Below are 6,000 nucleotides of genomic sequence, written 5' to 3' on the forward strand. Positions count from 1 at the left end.
CAATTAAGCTTCTGGTGTCCTTTGACAGCTCTTTGGTTTTGGTCGTAGTGGAGTTTGGAGTGTGACTGTTTGAGGTTGTGGACAGGTGTCCTTTATACTGATAACAAGTTCAAACAGGTGCCATTAATACAGGTAACGAGTGGAGGACAGAGGAGCCTCTTAAAGAAGAAGTTACAGGTCTGTGAGAGACAGAAATCTTGCTTGTTTGTAGGAGACCAAATACTTATTTTCCACCGTAATTTTCAAATAAATTCATTAAAATTCCTACAATGTGATTTTCTGGATTTTGTTTCCTCATTTTGTCTGTCATAGTTGAAGTGTACCTATGATGAAAATTACAAGCCTCTCTCATCTTTTTAAGTGGGAGAACTTGCACAATTGGTGGCTGACTAAATACTTCCCACCACCACTGTATATCCACAGTAAAACAAGTCCTATATCGACATAACCTGAAAGGCCGTTCAGCAAGGAAGAAGCCACTGCTCCAAAACGGCCATAAAAAAGCCAGACTACCGTTTGCAACTGCACATGGGGACAAAGATCATACTTTTTGGAGAAATGTCCTCTGGTCTGATGATACAGACATAGAACTGTTTGGCCATAATGACCATCGTTATGTTTGGAGGAAAAAGGGGAAAGCTTGCAAGCTGAAGAACACCATCCTAACCCGTGAAGCACGGGGGTGGCAGCATCATGTTGTGGGGATGCTTTGCTGCAGGAGGGACTGGTGCACTTCACAAAATAGATGACATCTTGAGGAGGAAAATTATGTGGATAAATTGAAGCAACGTCTCAAGACATCAGTCAGGAAGTTAAAGCTTGGGTCGCAAATGTGGCAAAATGGCTTAAGGACAACAAAGTCAAGGTATTGGAGTGGCCATCACAAAGCCCTGACCTCAATCTCGTAGAAAATGTGTGGGCAGAACTGAAAAAGCATGTGCGAGCAAGGAAGCCTACAAACCTGACTCAGTTACAATAGCTCTGTCAGAAGGAATGGGACAAAATTCACCCAGTACAACGGTTTGATTTGTCTAATCTTAGCAATTTCTTCTTAGCTAGCTACATAGCTGTCTTTGTATCAAAGATAATTGCGTAATTATCGTATTTCGTCGTCCTAACGTAGTCTACACTGCTATACGCCCAGCAGCTAGCTAAGCAACTAGCTAACGTCTAAGACAATTGTGTAGTCTAGAGCGATTTTCTAGGTTAGCTAGCCAGCTATTGTCGTTCTTTTAACGTAACGTAACGCAATCAACACTGCTAGCTAGCCAGCTAGCCCCCGCATAGCAGCACTGTAGAAACTATTACAGTACAACGGTTTGATTTGTTTGATCGTAGCTAGCTAGCTACATAGCCGTCTTTGTATCTAAGACAATTGTGTAGTCTAGAGCGATTTTCTAGGTTAGCTAGCCAGCTATTGTCGTTCTTTTAACGTAACATAACGCAATCAACACTGCTAGCTAGCCAGCTAGCCCCCGAATAGCAGCACTGTAGAAACTATTACAGTACAACGGTTTGATTTGTTTGATCGTAGCTAGCTAGCTACATAGCCGTCTTTGTATCTAAGACAATTGTGTAGTCTAGAGCAATTTTCTAGGTTAGCTAGCCAGCTATTGTCGTTCTTTTAACGTAACGTAACGCAATCAACACTGCTAGCTAGCTAGCTGGCCCCAAATAGCAGCACTGTAGAAACTATTACACTCGACCGAACGACTTGATTAGTGTAGTGTCAACATCGCAGCCACTGCCAGCTAGCCTACAAAGTCAACAACGCAGCCACTGCCAGCTAGCCTACTCCAGCAGTACTGTATCATTTCAATAATTTTAGTCAATAAGATTCTTGCTACGTAAGCTTAACTTTCTGAACATTCGAGACGTGTAGTCCACTTGTCATTCCAATCTCCTTTGCATTAGCGTAGCCTCTTCTGTAGCCTGTCAACTATGTGTCTATCTATCCCTGTTCTCTCCTCTCTGCACAGACCATACAAACGCTCCACACCGCGTGGCCGCGACCACCCTAATCTGGTGGTCCCAGCGCGCACGACCCACGTGGAGTTCCAGGTCTCCGGTAGCCTCTGGAACTGCCGATCTGCGGCCAACAAGTCAGAGTTCATCTCAGCCTATGCCTCCCTCCAGTCCCTCGACTTCTTGGCACTGACAGAAACATGGATCACCACAGATAACACTGCTACTCCTACTGCTTTCTCTTCGTCCGCCCACGTGTTCTCGCACACCCCGAGAGCTTCTGGTCAGCGGGGTGGTGGCACCGGGATCCTCATCTCTCCCAAGCGGTCATTCTCTCTTTCTCCCCTTACCCATCTGTCTATCGCCTCCTTTGAATTCCATGCTGTCACAGTTACCAGCCCTTTCAAGCTTAACATCCTTATCATTTATCGCCCTCCAGGTTCCCTCGGAGAGTTCATCAATGAGCTTGATGCCTTGATAAGCTCCTTTCCTGAGGACGGCTCACCTCTCACAGTCCTGGGCGACTTTAACCTCCCCACGTCTACCTTTGACTCATTCCTCTCTGCCTCCTTCTTTCCACTCCTCTCCTCTTTTGACCTCACCCTCTCACCTTCCCCCTACTCACAAGGCAGGCAATACGCCGACCTCATCTTTACTAGATGCTGTTCTTCCACTAACCTCATTGCAACTCCCCTCCAAGTCTCCGACCACTACCTTGTATCCTTTTCCCTCTCGCCTCATCCAACACTTCCCACACTGCCCCTACTCGGATGGTATCGCCGCCGTCCCAACCTTCGCTATCCTCTTCCATCCTATCATCTCTTCCCTCTGCTCATACCTTCTCCAACCTATCTCCTGATTCTGCCTCCTCAACCCTCCTCTCTTCCCTTTCTGCATCCTTTGACTCTCTATGTCCCCTATCCTCCAGGCCGGCTCGGTCCTCCCCTCCCGCTCCGTGGCTCGACGACTCATTGCGAGCTCACAGAACAGAGCTCCGGGCAGCCGAGCGGAAATGAAGGAAAACTCGCCTCCCTGCGGACCTGGCATCCTTTCACTCCCTCCTCTCTACATTTTCCTCCTCTGTCTCTGCTGCTAAAGCCACTTTCTACCACTCTAAATTCCAAGCATCTGCCTCTAACCCTAGGAAGCTCTTTGCCACCTTCTCCTCCCTCCTAAATCCTCCTTCCCCCCTCCTCCCTCTCTGCAGATGACTTCGTCAACCATTTTGAAAAGAAGGTCAACGACATCCGATCCTCGTTTGCTAAGTCAAACGACACCGCTGGTTCTGCTCACACTGCCCTACCCTGTGCTCTGACCTCTTTCTCCCTCTCTCTCCAGATGAAATCTCGCTCTTGTGACTTGCCCGCTTGACCCTATCCCCTCCTCTCTTCTCCAGACCATTTCCGGAGACCTTCTCCCTTACCTCACCTCGCTCATCAACTCATCCCTGACCGCTGGCTACGTCCCTTCCGTCTTCAAGAGAGCGAGGGTTGCACCCCTTCTGAAAAAACCTACACTCGATCCCTCCGATGTCAACAACTACAGACCAGTATCCCTTCTTTCTTTTCTCTCCAAAACTCTTGAACGTGCCGTCCTTGGCCAGCTCTCCCGCTATCTCTCTCAGAATGACCTTCTTGATCCAAATCAGTCAGGTTTCAAGACTAGTCATTCAACTGAGACTGCTCTTCTCTGTATCACGGAGGCGCTCCGCACTGCTAAAGCTAACTCTCTCCTCTGCTCTCATCCTTCTAGACCTATCGGCTGCCTTCGATACTGTGAACCATCAGATCCTCCTCTCCACCCTCTCCGAGTTGGGCATCTCCGGCGCGGCCCACGCTTGGATTGCGTCCTACCTGACAGGTCGCTCCTACCAGGTGGCGTGGCGAGAATCTGTCTCCTCGCCACGCGCTCTCACCACTGGTGTCCCCAGGGCTCTGTTCTAGGCCCTCTCCTATTCTCGCTATACACCAAGTCACTTGGCTCTGTCATAACCTCACATGGTCTCTCCTATCATTGCTATGCAGACGACACACAATTAATCTTCTCCTTTCCCCCTTCTGATGACCAGGTGGCGAATCGCATCTCTGCATGTCTGGCAGACATATCAGTGTGGATGACGGATCACCACCTCAAGCTGAACCTCGGCAAGACGGAGCTGCTCTTCCTCCCGGGGAAGGACTGCCCGTTCCATGATCTCGCCATCACGGTTGACAACTCCATTGTGTCCTCCTCCCAGAGCGCTAAGAACCTTGGCGTGATCCTGGACAACACCCTGTCGTTCTCAACCAACATCATGGCGGTGGCCCGTTCCTGTAGGTTCATGCTTTACAACATCCGCAGAGTACGACCCTGCCTCACACAGGAAGCGGCGCAGGTCCTAATCCAGGCACTTGTCATCTCCCGTCTGGATTACTGCAACTCGCTGTTGGCTGGGCTCCCTGCCTGTGCCATTAAACCCCTACAACTCATCCAGAACGCCGCAGCCCGTCTGGTGTTCAACCTTCCCAAGTTCTCTCACGTCACCCCGCTCCTCCGCTCTCTCCACTGGCTTCCAGTTGAAGCTCGCATCCGCTACAAGACCATGGTGCTTGCCTACGGAGCTGTGAGGGGAACGGCACCGCAGTACCTCCAGGCTCTGATCAGGCCCTACACCCAAACAAGGGCACTGCGTTCATCCACCTCTGGCCTGCTCGCCTCCCTACCACTGAGGAAGTACAGTTCCCGCTCAGCCCAGTCAAAACTGTTCGCTGCTCTGGCCCCCCAATGGTGGAACAAACTCCCTCACGACGCCAGGACAGCAGAGTCAATCACCACCTTCCGGAGACACCTGAAACCCCACCTCTTCAAGGAATACCTAGGATAGGATAAGTAATCCTTCTCACCCCCCCCCTTAAATGATTTAGATGCACTATTGTAAAGTGGCTGTTCCACTGGATGTCAGAAGGTGAATTCACCAATTTGTAAGTCGCTCTGGATAAGAGCGTCTGCTAAATGACTTAAATGTAATGTAAATGTATAGGCATTTTGCCATTTTACTGCTCATACCAACGCTCCCCTCAAGCTAGCTAGCTATACACTGGTTTGGCAAGATGAGACAGATGGTAGAACTCAATAAACTTTGTTGGCCTCACTTATGCACACTAACATTCAATCACTGAGATAATGCTGATCTTGAGGCTGATATATACTGAATAGAAGACAACATCTGCTATAACTACACTATGAATAAAGACTGTCCCAAGATAAATGTGAGCACCGTTAGGTTTTATAAGGCATCAATTTCAACACAGTTTCGATTTGGTTTTAATAATTTCGATGTCGATTGAGGAATCGTTTTCCCTCCCCCCAATTTTTATAAAATCATATTTTTGGGAATGGCAACAGCGATTTAGCGCCACAGCTAAACTTCTATAGCGGAAAGACTGACTTTTGATGTAGCTAGCTATGCAGAACTGTTCAACTGTTGTTCGAAGACTTTGCATCGAGCTCGCTGGCTTACTAGTTGCAAAAACGAATGTTTCACAGCAAGCTTCTTACTGATGTCGCAAGCTGCCCTGGCTAACAGCTAGTTATCTAGCTAGGTAGTCAGTTAGTAACTCACTAGCTAGCTAACATAGAGACCTAAAATAGCTAGCTAGCTACATGGATTGACGACCCATCCAGCTAGCTATGAATTAACGTTACACAGCAAGCTAGGTAGCAAGCTGTATGATTATCTGTCACAAAAAAACAAGCTTCTTACTGATGTTGCATGCTGCCCTGACTAGCAGATAGTTATCTAGCAAGCTAGTGAGTTAGCTACACGGATTGACGACCCACCTAGCTAGCTAACGTCAGCTAGCTATTGCTACTGTTGTTTGACACTGGTTGTTATTTTTGTTGTATTAGTCAGGGCAAATTTAGCACTGTAAGGTGGTTGCTACCAAAAAATTAGTATTTGTAAAAGTAACATTAAGTAGCTTACCCGTTGTTAGGTTCGTAGTAGCAAGCAATAGTGCTGCGAATGCGATAACTGAATCTGGCAAATCCAACAAT

This window comes from Oncorhynchus masou, chromosome 32 (genome assembly GCF_036934945.1).
Source record: "Oncorhynchus masou masou isolate Uvic2021 chromosome 32, UVic_Omas_1.1, whole genome shotgun sequence".
In the NCBI taxonomy this organism is placed as follows: Eukaryota; Metazoa; Chordata; class Actinopteri; order Salmoniformes; family Salmonidae; genus Oncorhynchus; species Oncorhynchus masou.